The following is a 23918-nucleotide window of genomic DNA, read 5'->3' as shown; positions in this document are numbered from 1 at the left end:
TACATGGTAAGTACATAGTAGTTAAGGCCACCTAATATAAAGTGGGTCCAAAAGTTTTATTAAGGTTATTGTAAAGGCTGCTTAAAAATGCAATAGCCATACTGTCGTTGATGAGCCGCTGATCCCTGTCAGATTCTGTGATATGAATGTCCGCGTTGGATTGTGGCTAATGGGCTTAGAATGAGCCCCGCTCGGGCCGTGTTCTGGCTTACTGTAATATTTCACCGGTAATAAGACCGAAATAATATAATTATTTTATAATATAATTATCAGCCACTCCCACCACGCGCATCACACGCTGTGCGTCAACCCATTCTCACTCCCAAAGCGTCAAAAACTGAAGCATGTCATGGTCAAGCGCCTCTAGCGTCACTGACGTGAGATGTTTATCGCTATGAAATTACGTTCAAGAAGTCTCATTCAGCACACATCGCGATACTTGCCATTAGTTTACAAGAGCCACAGGTTGGGTGAGTAGTAGTAAATATGCTCTTTTAATGCCTGTTATAAAATGTATTCTGTCTTCTTTATTAATCAGGTGAGCACCTTATGTTTACTCTCTGTATTATATCGGTCATCCGAGGCTGTCTTTGAGTTTCATTGTGTTTAACTAAATGAACAGAGCTGCTAACTGGGGTGATTAAACTCTATCTGTCACGTCATATGCCATAGCCTGGGATCCCTTTTATATTCATTTCAGGTTCAAAGATGAAAGTTGTATTTGTAGTAAAATCATGGTAATCGTGACTCCTACAATAGTAGGTAAAACCCAGTAAACAAGACATTTACCATGTTTTTTTTTTTACCACAGTAACTGTAGTTTTACTATGGTACAGTAATAGCACAACAATCACCAAAATAACTATAGTTGTACCACTGTAATGGTAGTGTTTTAATGTGCTTTTATATGACATATTTCACAGTAATCACATTTACTGTACCATGCTTGTAATACCTTTTTAATGTAAATAAAAAAAAAAAAAACATTTTTCCCATCTTGCAGTTCATTCATATTAGTTTATATCTTAAATATTTTGTTCACAGTTCACTATTAACATTCTGTATATAATTCTGTTTTATTTTCTTTCCCCTTGTATTTATATTTAGCTGAAAAGACGTAAAGGAAGCAGTCACCCCAGTCGTGTTTGTGGAGAGGTATTCCTTCAGAAATGGAGAAGACAGAAAGCTGCAGAGGCAGGTTGGTCTGTGATAGTTTGTCCCTTTATCAAACATTCCTGCTGTTATCATTTTCACAGCATTTGTTGTTTCTTAAACTGTTGTACGGTCCAAATACCCACACTTGCCATCTTTGCACATTTCCTTTATTTGGCCCAAGTGAGCATGAAGATCACAAGTGTGTGTCGATCTGAACATGACAAAGTTCGTTTCAACTTTGCATTTTAAAATAAACTTCTAAATGTCTTTTCAATAGTCCCCTATTAAAGATGACAATTTAATTTGTGGTGCTTCTAATTAAGTGATAAAAAGCAGTTGCAAATAATGTACAAAAATAAATATACTTTTCTGTGCACCAAGAAAATGTGCAACACTTTGTTTTACTACTAAATTATTCTCAATATCTGATTATTATTATTAATATTTCACATACATTGGAAAGGTTTGCGTGACCTCTTGTGAGATCTCTGCAAAAAGTCTCACGATTAATTCCAAAACATGATGCATGACGGGATACACTAAGCGTCATATAGCGCTCCGGAGCAGTATTGGAGAGGTTTAGTGTGTGTTAAGGACACTGCGCTTTGGCATTATTAAGACCGGGGACAGTCTTGTGCATGCACTGTCACGTACACAAGCTCTCAAGTGACTAAGACCTCAAGTGTGGGTATTTGGAAAGTGGAAAAGTCTTTAAAATGATCCCTAAATACAGTCGCACATCAAAGTCTTAATAATTCAGTAATTCAATTTAACACTTGTATGATATTGTACAAACCCCTGGACAATCTCATCTGACACTATCACAATATTGGAAAATCAGTTGCCCCACACAGTCAGAAAGTTTATATTGTTCATTGGCTTCTCCTTAAACTACTTCAAATAAGCCCCATCAGTTCATGTTCCCACTATACTTGATCTCCATGAATAGAAATGCTAGTTTAATGTGTCACATGATATATATTACATCTTTAATTAATTTGTCAGAACCAGATCAATTACACTACTGATAACAGTCCTGTTAGCATGTATTAATTTTTAAACCAACTCATATGAATATAGCTTGCTATTAATGACTTGCTTTTAATAATGGATGCATTTAACATTTCATTATAGAGCATCTTTGCAGAGGATGCTTTCATGGTCTAAAAAACAATGTCTAAGTAATGTATTAGTTAAAGTATATAGTAATGTATAAGTTGCATGTAATTAAATAATATTTCCTTTCTTTCTGTCTTACAGGATTGTTTGCAGATAATGCTGTTCTTCTTTTTCAGAAGTTTTTGGTGAGCCAACCCTCACACACCTTCCTAAAAATTAAAAGAGCTATTACTGAGTCTCAGCGAATCTTGCCATGATCAGCTCTTCCCAGGTACATTTGTTTAAAATATTTTTGAATCAACATTTACTCATCAAATGCTCTGGTCTGAATCTTACTTTAAATTAACTTAATTATATGTTTAATGAGCAATATTAATTGCACACAGAGTAAGTAGAGATTATCTTGTTTCACAGAAGAGAAGGAAGACCAAGGAAATTATTTGCTCAGGATGAGGAATGAAGACGGCCATCTTGTGCTCAAACGAACAGAAGTCCACTGGTATGTGTGTGTTGAAGCAATGCTGTGTTATGTGTTACAGGACTTTATGATGATCTCTTACACGACTGGTCATGTCAGTCGTGATTATTCTTTCCAATGTTTTTATATTTATTTTATTTTATTTGATACAGATATTATAATTATAGCATGTTAGCAAAGTGTGACTGGAACAAAAACAAGTGTGACTGTTTTTCTTAAAAGCATACAAGTGTCATAAAAGTGGTTTAATTGATATAAACACCAATTGACATTATTTCATTGTTTTGTAAATGTTGTGTTATAAATTGTGAATTGATAATTGTTTGGTTTGAAGCCAGGCCTTACACTGCACAAACTAAAACACATTTGTGAGAGAAGTCATGAACTTTGGAGAAAGATTCTAGAGGAAGAAAACACATTTACTGCAACAATAGATGAATTCTAGAGTCTCTGAGAACTACACATGCCAATGGAGTCTCATGAGCAAGACCTTTGCCTCTGTTTATTTAACGGCTCTGATACCAACCACAGACAGTCCTGCGGTGACAAGGGACATTCACAGCCAATGACATCAAAGCTGAGCAGCGTCATCACACTTCCTTAACCATTTATGGTCATTCATGAGCGCTGTCTTCCATTTTTCGGCTAAAGGGATAGATTGGTTAACAATAAATTAAATTTGCCATCTATTAGATAGTGTTTTATTAACGTCTACACCTTCTTCCAACAATAATGCAAATACAGAAATTATTGTTATTCAGCTTGACAAAAATTAGGCAATATTGTTGTGCACGTCATGTGTATGTACAACTACACATGTGATGTGAACTACAGTCACAATTGTATCTTATCTAACCAATAGATTCATTTCATACAATTTAAAAGATACATTTTTTCTACAGAACTACAGTGTTATCTGCAAACAATCATGTAAGACAGAAAGGAATGAAATATTATTTCATTACATGCAACATTACTGTGTTTTTTTTTTAGACCATGAAAGCATCCTGCTGTAAAGATGCTGTATAATTAAATGTTAAATGCATCCATTATTAAAAGCAATCATTAATAGCAATTTCTACTCATGGAGATCATAGTATAGTGGGAACATGAACTGATGGGGCTTATTTGAAGTAATTTAATGAGAAGCCAATGAACAATATAAACTTTCTGACTGTGTGGGGCAACTGATTTTCCAATATTGTGATAGTGTCAGATGAGATTGTCCAGGGGTTTGTACAATATCATACAAGTGTTAAATTGAATTACTGAATTATTAAGACTTTGATGTGCGACTGTATTTAGGGATCATTTTAAAGACTTTCCACTTTCCAAATACCCACACTTGAGGTCTTAGTCACTTGAGAGCTTGTGTACGTGACAGTGCATGCACAAGACTGTCCCCGGTCTTAATAATGCCAAAGCGCAGCGTCCTTAACACACACTAAACCTCTCCAATACTGCTCCGGAGCGCTATACGACGCTTAGTGTATCCCGTCATGCATCATGTCTTGGAATTAATCGTGAGACTTTTTGCAGAGATCTCACAAGAGGTCACACAAACCTTTCCAATGTATGTGAAATATTAATAATAATAATTAGATATTGAGAATAATCTAGTAGTAAAATAAAGTACTGCACGTTTTCTTCGTGCACAGAAAAGTATATTTATTTTTGTACATCATTTGCAACTGCTTTTTATCACTTAATTAGAAGCACCACAAATTAAATTGTCATCTTTAATAGGGACTATTGAAAAGACATTTAGAAGTTTATTTTAAAATGCAAAGTTGAAACGAACTTTGTCATGTTAAGATCGACACACACTTGTGATCTTCATGCTCACTTGGGCCAAATAAAGGAAATGTGCAAAGATGGCAAGTGTGGGTATTTGGACCGTACAACAGTTTAAGAAACAACAAATGCTGTGCAAATGATAACAGCAGGAATGTTTGATAAAAGGGACAAACTATCACAGACCAACCTGCCTCTGCAGCTTTCTGTCTTCTCCATTTCTGAAGGAATACCTCTCCACAAACACGACTGGGGTGACTGCTTCCTTTACGTCTTTTCAGCTAAATATAAATACAAGGGGAAAAAGAAAATAAAACAGAATTATATACAGAATGTTAATAGTGAACTGTGAACAAAATATTTAAGATATAAACTAATATGAATGAACTGCAAGATGGGAAAAACACTTTTTTTGATTTACATTAAAAAGGTATTACGAGCATGGTACAGTAAATGTGATTACTGTGAAATATGTCATATAAAAGCACATTAAAACACTACCATTACAGTGGTACAACTATAGTTATTTTGGTGATTGTTGTGCTATTACTGTACCATAGTAAAACTACAGTTACTGTGGTAAAAAAAAAAACATGGTAAATGTTTACTTACTTGTTTACTGGGTTTTACCTACTATTGTAGGAGTCACGGTTACCATGATTTTACTACAATTACAACTTCCATCTTTGAACCTGAAATGAATATAAAACGGATCCCAGGCTATGGCATGTCACGTGACAGATAGAGTTTAATCACCCCAGTTAGCAGCTCTGTTCATTTAGTTAAACACATTGAAACTCAAAGACAGCCTCGGATGACCGATATAATACAGAGAGTAAACATAAGGCGCTCATCTGATTAATAAAGAAGACAAAATACATTTTATAACAGGCATTAAAAGAGCATATTTACTACAACCCGAATTCCGGAAAAGTTGGGACGTTTTTTAAATTTTAATAAAATGAAAACTAAAGGAATTTCAAATCACATGAGCCAATATTTAATCACAATAGAACATAGATAACATAGCAAATGTTTAAACTGAGAAATTTTACACTTTTATCCACTTAATTAGCTCATTTAAAACTTAATGCCTGCTACAGGTCTCAAAAAAGTTGGCACGGGGGCAACAAATGGCTAAAAAAGCAAGCAGTTTTGAAAAGATTCAGCTGGGAGAACATGTAGTGATTAATTAAGTTAATTGATATCAGGTCTGTAACATGATTAGCTATAAAAGCTTTGTCTTAGAGAAGCAGAGTCTCTCAGAAGTAAAGATGGGCAGAGGCTCTCCAATCTGTGAAAGACTGCGTAAAAAATTGTGGAAAACTTTAAAAACAATGTTCCTCAACGTCAAATTGCAAAGGCTTTGCAAATCTCATCATCTACAGTGCATAACATCATCAAAAGATTCAGAGAAACTGGAGAAATCTCTGTGCGTAAGGGACAAGGCCGGAGACCTTTATTGGATGCCCGTGGTCTTCGGGCTCTCAGACGACACTGCATCACTCATCGGCATGATTGTGTCAATGACATTACTAAATGGGCCCAGGAATACTTTCAGAAACCACTGTCGGTAAACACAATCCGCCGTGCCATCAGCAGATGCCAACTAAAGCTCTATCCTGCAAAAAGGAAGCCATATGTGAACATGGTCCAGAAGCGCCGTCGTGTCCTGTGGGCCAAGGCTCATTTAAAATGGACTATTTCAAAGTGGAATAGTGTTTTATGGTCAGACGAGTCCAAATTTGACATTCTTGTTGGAAATCACGGACGCCGTGTCCTCCGGGCTAAAGAGGAGGGAGACCTTCCAGCATGTTATCAGCGTTCAGTTCAAAAGCCAGCATCTCTGATGGTATGGGGGTGCATAAGTGCATACGGTATGGGCAGCTTGCATGTTTTGGAAGGCTCTGTGAATGCTGAAAGGTATATAAAGGTTTTAGAGCAACATATGCTTCCCTCCAAACAACGTCTATTTCAGGGAAGGCCTTGTTTATTTCAGCAGGACAATGCAAAACCACATACTGCAGCTATAACAACAGCATGGCTTCGTCGTAGAAGAGTCCGGGTGCTAACCTGGCCTGCCTGCAGTCCAGATCTTTCACCTATAGAGAACATTTGGCGCATCATTAAATGAAAAATACGTCAAAGACGACCACGAACTCTTCAGCAGCTGGAAATCTATATAAGGCAAGAAGGGGACCAAATTCCAACAGCAAAACTCCAGCAACTCATAGCCTCAATGCCCAGACGTCTTCAAACTGTTTTGAAAAGAAAAGGAGATTCTACACCATGGTAAACATGCCCCGTCCCAACTATTTTGAGACCTGTAGCAGAAATCAAAATTGAAATGAGCTCATTTTGTGCATAAAATTGTAAACTTTCTCAGTTTAAAAATTTGCTATGTTATCTATGTTCTATTGTGAATAAAATATTGGCTCATGTGATTTAAAAGTTTTTTAGTTTTCATTTTATTAAAATTTAAAAAACGTCCCAACTTTTCCGGAATTCGGGTTGTACTACTCACCCAACCTGTGGCTCTTGTAAACTGACGGCAAGTATCGCGATGTGTGCTGAATGAGACTTCTTGAACGTGATTTCATAAACATCTCACGTCAGTGACGCTAGAGGCGCTTGACCATGACATGCTTCAGTTTTTGACGCTTTGGGAGTGAGAATGGGTTGACGCACAGCGTGTGATGCGCGTGGTGGGAGTGGCTGCGCTGTATATTAATTATGTATTATTTAGGTCTTTTTCGGTTATTATTTCGAAGCTGTGTTGATTTGCTGTTTATTGATATTTTTAAAACTATAACGCTACATCTATCAACATTTATTTAGATGTTATCATTGTATTCATTCATTTCTTTATTTTAATTATATTATTTCGGTCTTATTACCGGTGAAATATTACAGTAAGCCAGAACACGGCCCGAGCGGGGCTCATTCTAAGCCCATTAGCCACAATCCAACGCAGACATTCATATCACAGAATCTGACAGGGATCAGCGGCTCATCAACGACAGTATGGCTATTGCATTTTTAAGCAGCCTTTACAATAACCTTAATAAAAAACTTTTAACTTTATAGTCTAAAGTAAAAAAAATAAAAAAAAAAATAAGAAAACAAAGATCTGTAGGCCTATCTCTGCTAGTTTATTTATTTATTTGGTTCTTTTTAGTTAAACTATATTGTTTCTAAATGTGAAAATGTGTTAGTTATGTGTCAAGGACTTGATATTGAATTCTGTAATTTAAAAAAAAATCTAGGCCTATAAAAAAAATAAAAATCAATAAAAAAAAGTAAAAAAAGAACCATTGTGCATTTTACAGCAAAAAAAGTTTTAATATGTGTTTTTGTCACCAGCAATACAGTAAGTTAAGCTCCGATTTTTTTTTTAGTTTCAGTGAGTTTATTCTGTTGTCCTGTGGAAAAAAATAAAAAAATAATTAATTAATCAGAAAGTATCGTGCTGATGCACGAAAGATGCATCCAATTGAAAAGCATTAGTTTAAAAAATGTGCTGCAATCACGAAAATAATGAAATAAACGTGTCCCTGCCATAAATAGATTAAATTACGTGACCAAATCACGAACTGACGTGAGACACGACCCAGTTTTAGTTTTGACTATAGCCAAGCGATCAATATGTGTTTAAAACGCCATCAAACTGGATTCTATGATGACAGGACAAGACAAAAATGTCAAGTTAATTACATGCCATTGCAACACAGTCGACATAAAGCTTTTAAGTTTCTAATCAAGCCAACAACATTACAACATCCAGTGAGTGAGGTCAGATTGTTGAGGTCCGTGGTGCCATCACGGGACTTTGGTTAGGCTGACTGAAACAAACTGAATTTTTATGATGACAGGACTATGCAATAGCTACAATAACAGAGAGGTTAACGTCTTTATGGTATTTGGTGTCGGAAAATAAATAAATACTTAAAATGCTGTGTTTCCAAATGAGAAAGCACATTCATTGAGTGAGATCTGTTCTCTGTCATTGAACAGACCACGTGTGTGGACCACGGAAGATGAGTGTCATTGACTTGCGTTAGAGTTATCCGTGATCTCAGCACAGACTCACTCCGTGCTCGTATCACAGATTTTAGTTAGGCTAACAGAATCAAAGTGAATTTGTATGATGGCAGGACAATGCAAAAGTTAAAATAACAGTCAGGTTGGTCATGGTATTTGTTGTTGGAAAATAAATTCTTCAAATGTTGCGTTTCCAGATGAGATAGCACGTCCATTGAGTGAGGTCTGTACTCCATCACTGAAACGAGTATCCGTGTGTGGACCACGGAAGATGAGTGTCATTGACTTGCGTTAGAGTTATCCGTGATCTCAGCACAGACTCACTCCGTGCTCCTATCACAGATTTCAGTTCTGACTATAGCCAAAATATGTGTAAAATGCCATCAAACTGGATTTTATGATGACAGGACGAGAAAAAATGTCAAGTTAATTACATGCCATTGCAACAGAGTCGACGAAAAGCTTATAAGTTCCTAAACAAGCCAGCAACATTACAACATCCAGTGAGTGAGGTCAGGTTGTTGAGGTCCGTGGTGCCATCACGGGACTTCAGTTAGGCTAACTGAAACAAACTGAATTTTTATGATGACAGGACAATGCAATAACTACAATAACTGTCAGGTTAACGTCATTATGGCATTTGATGTTGTAAAAGAAACAAAATACTTCAAATGTTGCATTTCCAAATGAGAAAGCACGTCCGTTGAGCGAGTTCTGTACTCCGTCATTGAAACGGGTATCCGTGTGTGGACCACGGAAGGTCAGTGTCATTGACTTGCGTTGGAGTTATATCCGTGGCCACGTCACGGAATTTGGGGCAATTCCGTGATGGCTTTACGGATTTTGAGTTAAGGGCCCGTGGACATTTCACGGAATCCTGTGAGACCAGGTTGGGCGTACTTCAGGGAGGAAGAGGATTGTTAACCACTGACCAACGGCTGATGAGGACGAAGATGACGATGAAGGTGATCTGCGGGCAGGAGGTCGGGATTCGGGTGAGTCTTACACAAACATGCGATAGACGAGACCAGACGGTTAGGTGTCTGTGAGTGCGGGTTTATATGCCAGTCTTGATTAGTCAGCGGCAGGTGCAATGATTTAATACTCAGGTGAGCAGGAACGGGAAAGTTGAGCTGTAGGGTCTGACACTGCTTGGTTGGCTGGATCCGTGACACTTGTCAGTTAATTATATGTGTAGTGTGCATTACGAAGCAAAAATATATTCATCTGTTCAACTAATTTGTATCATACCCATCCATTGAGTAAACAGACATTGCCATATTTGTTTTCCTTTTGTAGACAACATTCATTAGTCTGATAAAGACAAGCATAAAACACCGAAATGAACTATGTGTCCTTGTTAAAAGCTTTTTGTCACAGCAAACACTGGCTCATGATTGTGCCAAATAGCTAATGGGTCTGAAGCAGCATTTTCATAATGAAAACCCAAAGCAACGAGGAATAGAAATTACTCTGTTCAAGAGGACTCTGTCTGCATCTTTCATTTAAAGCCACATTTGCCACACAGCCCAATACAATGTATTGCTCATTAAGAGCTTTGCAACTGGAGAAATCCTATTTGCTGATATTGAAACACATTCATTGAACTGACTTTGTTTTTATCCTTTATGACCATTTCTTTGTGTGGAGTGTTTTTTAGCATAAGAAAGTTATAAAGGAACTTCATATAAACTCCAACTCAGTAACGCTAATATCTAAGCTTTCATGAGCTGTAATATATCTTGGTATTTTGTTTTTGAGTATTTATTTATTTACACCACAGTGACTATTTTCCCCACAAATAATGATTAATTTAAATTTTCATTACAAGTATCCCCAATCACTTACAGGAAGTCCTATGTAATTTTGTAAACATCAAGCCTTTCACTTTTGGATTATAGCCAAGAAATCCGGTGCATCCAGAACATCCGGTGGCTCTGCAAAATGGCGGCCAAGACACTGAGCTTCGCAATTCTTCTGTTGTTTTTGTTTGTTTGTTCAGTTTTTTTTTTTTTTTGTCATACTTCTTCTATGAGTTTTAACATAGATTAACATCCCAGACAATATTTTTCTGGTTTTTGATTATTTGGACGTTTTGTTGGGCATTCTAGTCGGGGGTAGAGCTGTGTTGTTCAAACATGCGTACAGACGCAGAAGAGGGAAATGCGCCAGTGCCCTGGTGAAGCTCCAGCACGCGGCTTTTGGACTGTGCTTCCAAGCATTCATCTTGCAAATGTCCATTCCCTTCCTAACAAAACGGATGAACTTTTTCTCTTCACCCGCACCAATAAGGACTTTTCAAACTCTGCAAGCGCCGCAATGCAACAGCTGGCCAAACAAATAACTGAAATGGAGCAAAGCTACCCAAACTCTATTTTAATTATTCTTGGAGATTCATGGAGAACAAATCAAATCACTCCTGTGAACTGCCAAAATACAAGCAGCACATTACGTGTCCCAACAGAGACAGTAATATATTGGATCACTGTTACACAGCAATAAAGGATACATATCATTCTGTCCAACAGGCAGCTTTGGGGCTCTCTGATCACTGTTTCGTTCATCTTATACCAACCTTCTGGCAGAAATTGAAATCAGCTAAACCTATATTAAGTACTGTTAAAAGATGGACTAATGAAGCAGAGAGTGATTTACAAGCTTGTTTTGACCTCACTGATTGGAGTGTTTTTGAAGATGCAGCCACCGATCTGGATGAGCTCACAGAGACTGTAACTTCATTATATAAATTTCTGTAAGGATATGTGTTCCCCGCCAGGAGATTCTTATCATTTAATAATGATAAACCATGGTTTACTGGGAAACTCAAACAGCTTAGACATGCCAAAGAGGATGCTTACAGAAGTGGGGATAAAATTTTGTATAACCAGGCCAGAAACAGACTAACAAAGGAGATCAGAGTGGCTAAAAAAACTACTTGGAAAAGCTGAGAAAAGAGATGTCAGCAAACAATCCAGCGTCAGTATGGACTGGTCTGAGGAACAACACTATGTACAAAACCACCCCCACAGACTGTGGAGAATCAACAACTGGCTGACAATCTGAATGTGTTTTACTACAGATGTTAAAAGTTTATTCTACCACCACCCATCCGCTCTGATCTGCATTTCACACATTCACTTATCACCCCTGCAACCGCCCTCCCTCCCTCCTCAACAATTTACCCTGTGCTTAAGGTCTGTGTAGAAAACATGAACCGTTTCTTCAAGACGCAGAAATCTAGGAAAGTGTTTCACCTACCAGTTCAAAAGTCTGTGCTGACCAACTGGCCCCCATCTGCACACAAATTTTCAACAGATCATTGGAGCTGTGTGAAGTTCCCTGCTGCTTCAAACTCTCCACCATTTTTCCGGTTCCTCAAAAGCCCAAAATCATTGGACTTAACGACTATAGACCTGTGGCTCTCACGTCTGCAGTCATGAAGTCACTTGAGAGACTGGTCTTAGACTACCTGAAGGACATCACTGGACCGCTGCTGGTTCCTCTTTAGTTTTAGTCCTCTGTAGTTCCTACAGAGCAAACAGGTCTGTGGATGATGCAGTCAACATGGGATTGCATTACATCCTGCAACACCTCGATAGAACTGGGAATTTGGCAAGGATCCTATTTGTGGACTTCAGTTCGGCCTTTAATACCACCATGCCTGACCTTCTCTCTGACAAACATACACAGCTGTCCATGCCCACCTCCATTAGTCAATGGATCACCAGCTTCCTGACAGACAGGCAGCAGCTAGTGAGGCTGGGCGAACTTACATCCAGGACTATCACCATTAGCACTGGCACCCCCCAGGGATGTGTTCTCACCCTACTGCTCTTCTCTCTCTACACGAATGTCTGCACTTGAAAGGACCCTTCTGTCAAGCTCCTGAAGATCGCAGACAACACTACAGTCACTAGCCTCATTAAGGATGGAGACGAGTCTGCTTACAGACAGGAGGTTGAGCAGCCGGCTGTCTGGTGCAGTCTTAACAACCTAGAGCTCAACACGCTCAAAACTGTGGAGATGATAAGGGACTTCAGGAGAAACCCCCTGCACTCCCCTTACTCACCATCATGAACAGCACTGTGAGTGCAGTGGAGTCATTCAGGTTCCTGGGCAACACCAACTCTCAGGACCTGAAGTGGGACACTCACATAGACTCCATTGCCAAAAAGGCCCAGCAGAGGTTCAACCTTCCACAGGAGCTGCTGCAACTGTTCTACTCTGCCAACATTGAGTCTGTCCTGTGTTCATCCATAACTGTCAGGTTTGGTTCAGCTACCAAATCAGACACCAAGAGACTACAACGGAGAGTCAGAACTGCTGAAAGGATCATTGGTGCCCCTCTACCCAGCCTCCAAGATCTTTACATCTCAAGAGTGAGGAAAAGGGCTAAATAAATCATGGACCCCTCACACCCAGCCCACTCTCTCTTCCAACTGTTGCCTTCTGGTCGGCACTACAGAGCACTGACCACTAGAACAGCCAGGCGCAAAAACAGGCGTTTTTTTTTCCCGCAAGCTTTATTCCATCTGAACAATTAATCTCACAACATCCATCACAGCTAACATAGTTATCTGACATATTTATATTAAACTGCACACTTTGTAAATAACATATCTGCACACTAATAACATACCTGTACATTTATCTAAACAATTATCTTTTTTTCCCCTATACTTCTATTTATGTATGAATAGTACAAGTCAAATTCCTTGTATGTGTAAACATACTTGGTAATAAAGCTCTTCTGATTCTGAAAAAAAAAAAAAAAAAAAAAAAAAAAAATTCATTGCTGCTGGAGAAGGCCATGCTGCTGTTCCATCCACAAAAGATATTGGAAGGGATTTCAACCTTTAAATCTTTCCTATATGTTCCTTCAGCTTGGCAGAAAGATGGCGAAGCGAGCCTAGGAAAAAGGTCGCTATTGAGACCACATCCTACCCATAGGGAGGTGACATGTGGAGATACTGATATGGACTGACCAGGGGGGCAGTACTACATATGGAATGGTCTCTGAGACAGATCCTACCTTAGTGTAGCAGCTGCCAGAAGGGACTGACAGCGTGGGTCTGTCAAGGGAAGACACAGGTTTACCAAGAAGGAAATCTTACCGTGGAATAATATGGAATAATATAACATATGGGATTACCCTTAGGGAAACAAGCTATATGGACACCTAGAGCACATGCTAAAGGTGCCTCGCATCCCCGTGTGAGGGGGAATGGCACAGCAAGCATAAAACCGAGCCAGTTCTTCCTGCCAATTACCTGTCACCCAACACACGAGAAGAAACTGGCTCTACACAAAGGTTGTAAAACCTTGCGAAGTTGTTAGGTGTCGCCCAGCCCGCAGCTCAACAGATGTCTGCCAGAGAGGTGCGTGTGGAGTGAGTCCTCACCCCAAGGGGTCATGGCTCACCTTGGGAATGGTATTCCAAGGTGATGGCATCTACTATACAGTGGGCCAACCTCTGCTTGGAGATAGCCATCCCTTCTGCTGACCCCCAAAGCAGACCAGGAGCTGCTCAGAGCTTCTGAAGCTCCGGGTGCGGTCCCCGTATATACGAAGCGCTCTTATGGGACTCAGCAATGTCAAGGCAGGATCTGCCTCCTTCTGGGGCAGTGCTTGCAGACTCACCAACTGGTCTTGTAAGGGAGTGGTAGAGGAACTTCAGCTCAACCGAATCAAGCGGCTCAAAGGGACCCTTCTGAAGTCCAGCCAGGACAATATACTAGTAGGCATGGGGAGTGGCTCAGCATGCAAAATCCACTAGCCAATTTTTATTGCTGTTTTCTCTTAAACTCAGAGATGATTGGCCTCCCAAGTGAGACCCCATATATCATTCGACATAACTCGTAGTGACCGGCAGATAGGGAACAGCAATCTACACTGCTAAAACAAAGCAAGAACATGTACAAAAACATTCCTTTTCCACTTTCTTTGTTTTTGGTCTCCTACTTTTATTACCTCTGGATGCTAAAATAGAACTGAATTTGTATTCGCTCATAGTATGTAAAAAAGATCCATGTTAGAAACAACTATTCAGGACCAGCTCTATATCATGTCAACAGAGAAGTTAATTCTGCATCAGCACACTCTTACCTGTGATGTCTGATGAAGATGTGGACAAGACGAGAGCTAATTCCCTCCCACAGTATTGAACTGCCAAGCTATGCTTAATGTAATTAATTTGAAAATAAGTCTGTGGTGTGTGGGATCAATGGCTCCTTTAGCCGGCTCATTTATTAGCCTCTTTTCCACACTACTGATCACAGTTGACCAATATATTCAACCAAGTAGTTTCCTCACACTACACATCAAAATAACACTGGCAAGTTATTGTAGTGTAAACTTTTTTTTTCTTTCTAATGAATGAGTGCATCTCTTGTCTTTGTGATTTTAAAATAATTGAAGGATACACAAACTATGGTTACTCATAAAATACTTTAAACATATGAAATCAATGCACAAATTTCTTGAAAGGAAAATGTCTTATGAAAAAAGTCACATTTCCTAGGAAGTAGAAAAAGAAAGTACAAATAGCAAAAAAGGTCTTTCTAAGAAACACTAGCATATTTAGCCTTTCATGTTTCAGGCAGGATCTGAGGCATGTAACAATGTGTCCTCCGGAACTGAAAACCCGCTCTGATGACAAGCTAGTGGCTGGTATGCAGAGCTACTTTTTTTCGAGAAGTGTACATGATGCTTTCCCCGCCATTCTGGGGGACTTTCCTCACCATCTAGCATGGGGGACACCAATTAGCTGCTCAGCTCAGCTTTTTGTATTTTCTGAATTTACAAAGTGGGTACAGTTCAAGGAGTTGCCATCGCTTCTTTTGTAAAATAAAAATGGTGGGGACATGGTACACATAAATGTATGGTTTTAGATCTGGGATCAACAAAACTGGCTGTGTCCAGTAGCTCCTCTGTGATGGGGTATGAGTACTTCTTCTTAAGGTACTCAAGCATGCTGATTTTGATTGGTTTGGTCAGATCCATGTCATCTTCCTCCTCAGCCAGCACTCTTGAATTAAGGATGTGAAGGATAAGCTTCTTAAATAACATGGTCACATTCTCTTCTCCTGACAGGGCATCTGTGAACTCCATCAAAGGGGAGAAAGCATTGTTGACAGCCTCTAAGACATCCAGGTCAGCCCGAGATGAAATAAGATGCCTTGAATTAGTTTTTATTATCAGTGAGGACCTGTGTGGTGGCTTTCTTTTGCTCAAGGACCATCAAGGACCCCGCAGTCATCATCTGCATCGATCCCCATTCCAACTGGAGAAAAAAGCACTGACTATATTTTTGCATACCCTCATACATACCCTTATACATCAAGCCTTAACAAACTGTAGCAAAATTATTAAGAGGAGAAATGCCTCTTAAACTACTTAACTAATATCAGATTAATAAGACCTCTAGAGCATTCTAAAGGCTACATCGACATGAAGCCAGAGCTTTCCCTATCCAATCTTTACTTTCCCCTTGTCTCAAGAAATATCTGCGTCCACACGAAACCACAAAAATGACACAACACAATGTAGTTTACATGCCAGACCAGTATGTGGCACTCTAATTCTGCCACAGAGATATACTACGGAGAAGACTTCGATTATGCACATAAACCTTGCGCGCAGTATATAAAACGAACATGGAACAATACATTTATAAATCTGTGTTAATGTTAGTTAATAAAAAAGACAACTGTTCAGTGTTTGTTCATGTTTTTGCTTCTGTTACATGACGTAGCGGTATCTGAATAAGGGCAAGACATGGGTGGATGATATCATCATTTCAGAAAATATACGGATTCGCTGTCCACATAAAAATGCAAGGGTTGCGTTTTCAAATTTCTCCACTCTGGTTTAAAAAAACAAAAAAACAGCAGTTTCACTCTCCCAAAACACCAGATCTGTGTGGATAAAATGCCTATACAATACAAAATGAGCTAAAACCATCTCCATCTGGACGGGGCCTACTACAGTTTTTCTCAGTCACTTTGGTGCATTTTTCAAATCAGAAATGAAATTCTCAAAACTACTTTTACAACCTCCACATCATCTAGTCATTTATACACATCATAAAACCAGTTTCTCATTCGTTTGAACAAGTTGTGATTGCTTTTGTACATTCATGCAATTGATTATGCACATTTATATGCAGTTTCCTACATTATCAGTTGCTAATGTCATGTCACTCAAAATTTATTATATAGTTTTCTGTGCAATAGTCTTACCCCTCAAAACATCTAGTCTTTAGTTCATCGTATAATTCATTAAATACAAAATGGTTAATCTAGTTGTCATAAACTGCCAAGCACACTTTTTACTTTTACTTTTAAAATTAATATAAGACTTTTTTTGTCAATTTGGCATGAATTGTGCAAGTGAATCTTTACTAATGAAGAGAATGTAGATCAACCACTGATAAACCATTTTTCTGAAATAGCTCAAAGGTTCATCTCATGAATCTTCATTTAGAAAGCATATACTGTATAGACAGTATAAGACAAGTATATAATATATATATAATAGGACAATACAAGAGTTACAAATTCTGAAAATTCATGACTTTTTTCATCTTTGTGCCCATATTTATTTTTCCTTTTATATACCACAATGGCATTGTAAAGGATTTTTTTTTTTTTTTTGGGGTCAGACCACTAGTAAATGTGTAACTGGGAATTCTATCCAGTCTCTTTCAATCAATATCCCACATACAGTTATGTGTAAATTTGTACTTTTGAAATGGATATATGGCATAAGCATATGGCATACTGTTCAATACAGTAAATGTCATCTAAAATGTTGCCATAGAATCAGAATCAGAAGAATCAGAATGAGCTTTATTGCCAGGTATGTTCACACATACGAGGAATTTGTTTTCGTGACAGAGCTCCGCAGTGCAACATAACAGCGACAGAACAAAAAACACAATAAGGAATAAAAAATACAAAAAAATACAAATAGGTGGGTAAGGATTGACAATATACAAATTGACAATGTATGGCAGGTATATTAAAAAGAGCATTTATGTATGTACATGTATATTATGTGGAAAAATTGTAACTGTACGCTAAGTATGTGTGTTTGGATAAATAAGTGTATGTGTATATAAATATAAATATAAGTAGTATAGTGTGTTCCATGTATGTACATGTATATTATGTGCAAAAGATTTACGTGTACGCTAAGTATGTGTGTTGGATAAAAAGTGTAGTGTATATAAATATAAATAGTGTAGTGTGTCCCACAGTTATTATCAGCTGTTCATAAGATGGATTGCCTGAGGGAAGAAACTGTTCCTGTGTCTGGTCGTTCTGGTGCTCAGTGCTCTGTAGCGTCGACCAGATGGCAAAAGTTCAAAGAGGGAGTGTGCTGGATGTGAGGGGTCCAGAGTGATTTTAACAGCCCTTTTGCTCACTCTGGATAAGTACAGTTCTTGAATAGATGGGAGGGTTGTACCGATAATTCGCTCAGCAGTCCGGACTACCCTCTGTAGTCTTCTGAGGTCAGATTTAGAAGCTGAGCTGAACCAGACAGTTACTGAAGTGCAGAGGATGGATTCGATGATGGTGGAGTAGAACTGTTTCAGCAGATCCTGTGGCAGGTTAAACTTCCTCAGCTGGCGAAGGAAGTACAACCTCTGCTGGGCCTTTTTCACAATGGAGTCAATGTGAATGTCCCACTTCAGGTCCTGAGAGATAGTGGTGCCCAGGAACCTGAATGACTCCACTGCAGTCACAGTGCTGTTCATGATGGTGAGTGGGGGGAGTGCAGGGGGGTTTCTCCTGAAGTCCACGATCGTCTCCACTGTTTTGAGCGTGTTAAGCTCCAGGTTGTTGAGAATGCACCAGACAGCCAGCTCTTTAACCTCCTGTCTGTAAGCAGACTCGTCACCGTCCTGAATGAGGCCGATGAGTGTGGTGTCATCTGCAAACTTCAGGAGCTTGACAGAGGGGTCCTTAGATGTGCAGTCATTAGTGTACAGGGAGAAGAGCAGTGGGGAGAGAACACAGCCCTGGGGAGCTCCGGTGCTGATTGTACGGGTGCTGGATGTGTATTTTCCCAGCCTCACTAGCTGCTGCCTGTCTGTCAGGAAGCTGTTGATCCACTGACAGACGGAGGTGGGCACGGAGAGCTGAGTTAGTTTGGGCAGGAGGAGGTTTGGGATGATCGTGTTGAAGGCAGAGCTGAAGTCCACAAACAGGATCCTCACATAGGTCCCCGGTCTGTCTAGGTGTTGCAGAACATAATGCAGTCCGATGTTTACTGCATCGTCCACAGACCTGTTTGCTCTGTAGGCAAACTGAAGAGGATCCAGCAAGGGTCCAGTGATGTCCTTCAGGTGGGCCAGCACCAGTTTTTCAAATGACTTCATGACTACAGACGTTAGAGCCACAGGCCTGTAGTCATTTAGTCCTGTAATTTTGGATTTCTTTGGGATGGGGATGATGGTGGAGCGTTTGAAGCATGAAGGGACTTCGCACAGCTCCAGCGATCTGTTGAAGATCTTTGTGAAGATGGGGGCCAGCTGGTCAGCACAGGATTTCAGACAGGCTGGTGTAACACAATCTGGGCCTGGTGCTTTTTTCCTTTTCTGCTTCCTGAAGACCTGGCGCACCGCATCCTCGCTGATCTGTATTGCAGGTGTGGGGGAGAGGGGGGATGCAGGAGGTGTGAATGGTGAGAGCGCTTGATTGGAGAGGTGTTCAGGGTGGGTTGCAGGAGTTGTGAGTGGTGTGAACAGTTGTTTGGAGAGGCATTCAGGGTTGGTTGCAGGAGTTGTGAATGGTGAGAGCGGTTGATTGGAGAGGTGTTCAGGGTTGGTTGCAGGAGTTGTGAATGGTGTGAACGGTTGTGTGGAGAGGCATTCAGGGTTGGTTGCAGGAGCTGTGAATGGTGTGAACGTTTGTTTGGAGAGGCATTCAGGGTTGGTTGCAGGAGTTGTTATTGGTGTGAACGGTTGTGTGGAGAGGTGTTCAGGGCAGGTGATGGGTGTTCTTTCAAACCGGCAGTAAAACTCGTTCAGATCGTCTGCCAGTCGTTGATTTTCCACAGTGCTGGGGGGTGGTGTCTTGTAATTGGTGATCTTCTTTAGGCTTTTCCACACTGATGCGGAGTCGTTCGAAGTGAACTGAGTCCTTATTTTTTCAGAATAATTCCTCTTTGCCACTTTGATCTCCTTTTCCAGTGTGTATTTAGCCTGTTTATACAAGACATTGTCCCCCTTCACGTAAGCATCTTCTTTGGCCTGACGGAGCTGTCTGAGTTTTGCAGTGAACCACGGTTTATCATTGTTGTAATTTAGTTGAGTCTTGGTAGGAATACACATATCCTCACAGAAACTGATATATGATGTTACGGTCTCTGTGAGTTCGTCCAGATCGGTGGCAGCAGCTTCAAAAACACTCCAATCAGTGAGGTCAAAACAAGATTGTAAATCCTGCTCTGCTTCATTAGTCCATCTTTTTACAGTCCTTAATACAGGTTTAGCTGATTTTAGTTTCTGCCTGTAGGTCGGTATAAGATGAACCAGAAAGTGATCAGAATGTCCCAAAGCTGCTCGTGGAACAGAGTGAAATGCATCCTTTATTGTTGTGTAACAGTGATCCAATATATTACTGTCTCTTGTGGGACAAGTAACATGCTGTCTGTATTTTGGCAGTTCACGGGAGAGATTGGCTTTATTAAAGTCCCCAAGAATGATTAAAACAGAGTCTGGGTGTTGTTGTTCTGTCTCTGTGATCTGCTCAGCGAGTTTCTGTAAAGCTGAGCTCACGTGCGCTTGAGGAGGGATGTAAACACTAACCAGAATGAACGAATGAAACTCCCGCGGCGAATAGAACGGCTTGCAGTTAATGAAGAGCGTTTCGAGATTTGAGCAGCACGTCTTCTTTAACACAGTTACATCTGTACACCACCGTTCATTGATGTAAAAGCATGTCCCGCCGCCGCGCGATTTCCCCGTTGATTCTGCGTCGCGATCCGCTCTAAACAGCTGAAAGTCCGGCAGATGGAGCGCGCTGTCCGGTATGGTGTCATTCAGCCAAGTTTCCGTGAAACACAGAGCAGCAGAGTGGGAGAAATCTTTATTTGTCCGAGAGAGCAGAAGCAGTTCGTCCGTTTTGTTGGGTAGAGAGCGGAGATTTGCCAGATGGATGCTAGGCAACGGCGTTCGAAATCCGCGTTTTCTGAGTCTCACGAGCGCTCCCGCTCGCTTTCCCCGCCTGCGCGTCCTCTTGAAGCGTGTGATCAGGGCAGCCGCTCCGCCGACAAGAATGTCCAGCAAAACATCAGAATAGTCGAAAACCGGTGAAATATCGGGAGATGTGTGTTGCCGAATATCCAGCAATTCGTCCCTGGTGAAACTGATTGCAGGAATATAACTAAAGACAGGACAAACTAACAAAAACACAAAAACAACTGCAGAGCACGTCACGGAGGCAGCCATCCTGTATCGGCGCCACTCAGAGGTCTCAGAGGTAGTTTACATCAGAACATCCCTCCAGAGTACACTGTTATATTGACAACATGACTAAGCATAATCCATAAACTATGACACAAGGACTTGTCATTCTGATGGCACTGACATGTTCATTGACAGAGATATTTATTTTTGAGAGATGAACTAAGGATTTTGAGCAAGAGACTGGCTTTTGCAGGTAATCCATTGTGTTTTGCTATTTGTATGAGTTGTTTTGAAAAATGCACTTACTGTTTTACAAATCTCAAGGATGATTCGAGAAATGTACCAAAGCGACTGAGAAAAACTGTAATGACTCGATATACCATTTTGTTACATTGTAATGTGAAGCACATTGTTAAATTAAGAAGGTGCTATATGAACAGTTTTTGTATTGTTGTCTCAGTATTTAGTGTTCTTCAGATGAATTTTATTTATAAAGCACCTTTTTAAACACATGTTCTTAACAAGAACAACAGCACATACAAGAAAAGGAGAATAAAAAACACAAGTCATAAAAAAGCAAAATAATTAAACAGAAAGAATATAGTAGTCAGTCACCACCCAGACATGCTCAGTTAGATTATTGAATTTTATAGCAGTATCCATTAAGCTGATGTGCACTTACCGATTGCAAGGTGAAGCCGGTTTCCAAAACATTTCTACCATGTCCATCCATTGAGTTGTGCAGCTTTGACAACATTGGTGCCATAGACTGTGGTGATGGCCATCAGGTTCTCTTTCAAAATTTAAAAGTGAGATCTCTTTAACATCTCAATTATTTCTCCTAGAGAGAAATTAGGTTACTTTAAGATAAAATGCAGATTTTAGCTCGAGTCTCCTGCTTCTCAAACTTAAAAAATAAAATCTCACAATGGTCTTCTTTAAAGCTTTAAAAGAGATCTCAACAACATCACACACTGTGCCCAGATCGTTCTCCTTAGCTAGAGACTCTGGATCTCTCACATTTGTCTCGTTTAAAGCTTTAGAATTGATCTTTACCACATCACACACTGTGCTCAGATTGTTCTCCTTAGCTAGAGACTCTGGATCTCCCACATTTTTCTCTTTTAAAGCTTTAAAAGAGATCTCAACAGCATCACACACTGTGCTCAGATATTTATCCTAGTCTAAAAACTCTGGTAGTCTCACATTTCTATCCTCCAAAGTTTTAAACAAGATCTCAGCAGCATCACACACTGTTCTCAGATATTTCTAATTAGCTAATGACTCTGGGGGTCTCACATTTGTCTCCTTCAAAGCTTTAGAAGATAACTCAGCAACATCACACACTGTGCTCAGATTTTTCTCCTTAGCTAGAGACTGGATCTCTCACATTTGTTTGAGGTCTCAAAAACATCACACACTGCTTAGATTTTTCTCTTTAGCTATATAATCTGGGGTTTTCAACATTTTCTTATGTTACTATTTATAGGACAATGTTTATGTACTTAGGCACATAATTTGTTGTTGGAAATAGTAATGTATCTGTAATGATGACACAGAGACGTTCGGATCCATGTGCAGAACTTTAATGAGTAGAATGGTCAGACAGGCAATGATCAGTAATGGCGTCAGGTATGTAGGGATAACCAGAATCGATAACAGAAACAGGCAGATGTCGGGGGCAAGCAGCAAAGAATCAGAGTCGGTATAAACGATCCAAAGGTCAGGTACAGAAGGAAAACGCTCAGAAATGTCAGACTGGCTAAACAATACTTTGCAAAGAGTGGGAGTGAGTGTGCTGCTTTTATGTGTGTGTAAATGAGGTGCAGGTGTGAAAAGGAAATTGGCTGATGAATGATGTTCAGGTGTGGCAGGGTGATTGTGATGCAGTGACTCATGGGGAATGTATTTCGGGTGTGGTGCAACAGATGAGAGGTGCTAGAGTCCAAATGACATCTGTTGGTTGATGTGGAATGGTCCTGATTGGAGTGCCCTCTACTGAAGTTCATGGGCACTCCATCTAATGATCGTGACAGTATCGGATTCCATAATCAAATTTGACATGCTTATGAATTGCTGAAAGGCAAGTCATGTGAATAGTCTTGATTATTAATTGACTAATTTTATTTTCAATACATGGAATAAATGTTTGAGCTCATATTGAGGCATTTGACTTGGTGCACACATTGTAAAGTTATTGAGATCACTTCTCAAATTTAGAGGAGACAAATGTGAGAGATGCTGAGTCTTTAGATAAGGAGAAATATCTGATCACAATGTGTGATGTTGTTGAGATCTCTTCTAAAGCTTTAAAGAAGACAACTGTGGAAGTGTTAGTTTTTGTCTCAGGAGACAAGTTTGAGAAGCAGGAGACTCAAGCAAAAGTTTCCATTCAATCTTAAGGTAACCCCATTTTTGTCTAGGATACATAATTTAAATGGATCTATTTTATTTTTATTTTCTTCTGGTAAGCTTCAGTGTAATTTATTTACACCATTTCAGTCAAAGACAACACATGCATTTTCATATTTGAAGTTGACAGTTATGTAGACAGTGTTTTATTGCACAGTGATTTAACAGAGGAAACCATAACCTATATTTACATGCAAAAATGGCCTAAACTGTCACAAAATGTACAAAAAAATTCTGCAATTGCAAAATTGCAATCCTTTCTAGTGTTTTGAAATCTTTGAAAACCCTTGAAATTCTGAAATATTTAATGCTATTTAAATTATTATTATTATTATTATTATTATTATATTTTTATTTACAATATTAGTAAAAGTTTAGCATTTCTCATAAAATAAAACTGAAGACATCTTAAGACAAAGCTGATATATCAATGAGACATATAAGAGAAGCAGCCCTAATCTCGAGTTCAGACTGCATGATTTTAGCCCAGTTTTTGGCTCGCCG

General features: G+C 39.5%; 1 long non-coding RNA gene across 1 annotated transcript in view; it reads left to right on the top strand.

Moving 5' to 3' along the window:
• Positions 1-643: 643 nt before the first annotated feature.
• Positions 644-23918, top strand: part of LOC132142368 (uncharacterized) — a 65436-nt gene continuing 42161 nt past the window's right edge. The window contains exons 1-3 of the long non-coding RNA XR_009434049.1: positions 644-1198; positions 2416-2545; positions 2689-2773. This is a non-coding gene — a long non-coding RNA (uncharacterized LOC132142368). The remainder of the gene's footprint in view (positions 1199-2415; positions 2546-2688; positions 2774-23918) is intronic.

This window comes from Carassius carassius, chromosome 6 (assembly GCF_963082965.1).
Source record: "Carassius carassius chromosome 6, fCarCar2.1, whole genome shotgun sequence".
Classification (NCBI taxonomy): domain Eukaryota; kingdom Metazoa; phylum Chordata; class Actinopteri; order Cypriniformes; family Cyprinidae; genus Carassius; species Carassius carassius.
This window is presented reverse-complemented; position numbering and strand designations above follow the sequence as displayed.